Genomic DNA, 793 nt, shown 5'->3' with positions numbered 1-793 from the left:
AATGGAAAACTGACTCAACTGCAGCACGATGGTGGGCGGCGTAGGGTAGGGAGCAGGTTGTGGCATGTTGTGGTCTTGCAGCAAGCTGAAAGTGAAGTGAAAACAGTCACAAAAACCTAAATGAATGGAAGTACGACCTCCGCTTGCACCCAGTTTCCAGCAGCCAAACAGCAGCTGCCCCCCCACACTCTCTTTCTCTCTCTCCCTCTCTCGGGGGAATCTCTGGGTCTGCGTCTCGTGTCAATGAATGACGCCAGCGTCGACGGCGGCGGCGCCGACAGCATCGCCGGACACCTTTGGGGCTTGTCAGTGCACGTAATTGTGCAGCAGTTGAGGTGTTGTGGGCGCTTTGAAGTGAGCGACCCCCACCTTGCAATTGTGTGTACTCCCTGCACTGTGTGTGTGTGCGTGTGTGGCATTCAATCTAATTTGTGCCACAGTCACAATGAAATATGTTCAATGCTGCAAGTGGCTGCAAGCACTTCCCGGTGGGCGCTTCAGCTCTCGAAATTAGGTTGAGATAAAGATAGAGATGTGCAGAAGAGCAACTCACAAAATTTATATCTGCCCAAATAGGTTAAAAAAGTCCAACTTTAATTTCTAGAGAATAAAATAAAATAAATATTAATTATACAAGTAAACTATTTATTTTTTTAAATTGAAATTAAACCTCGTTTTATTAAAAAGAACAGCATTTTATTGCGAAATTTAAAAAAAAAAATAAAGTTAAAAAGAAAATTCTTATCAATGGTGAAAAATTGTTAAAGGAAAATATAAATAACCCATTAAAATA

Source organism: Drosophila virilis, chromosome 2 (genome assembly GCF_030788295.1).
Source record: "Drosophila virilis strain 15010-1051.87 chromosome 2, Dvir_AGI_RSII-ME, whole genome shotgun sequence".
In the NCBI taxonomy this organism is placed as follows: Eukaryota; Metazoa; Arthropoda; class Insecta; order Diptera; family Drosophilidae; genus Drosophila; species Drosophila virilis.
The sequence above is the reverse complement of the archived record's forward strand: the minus strand, read 5'-3'. Positions refer to the sequence as shown.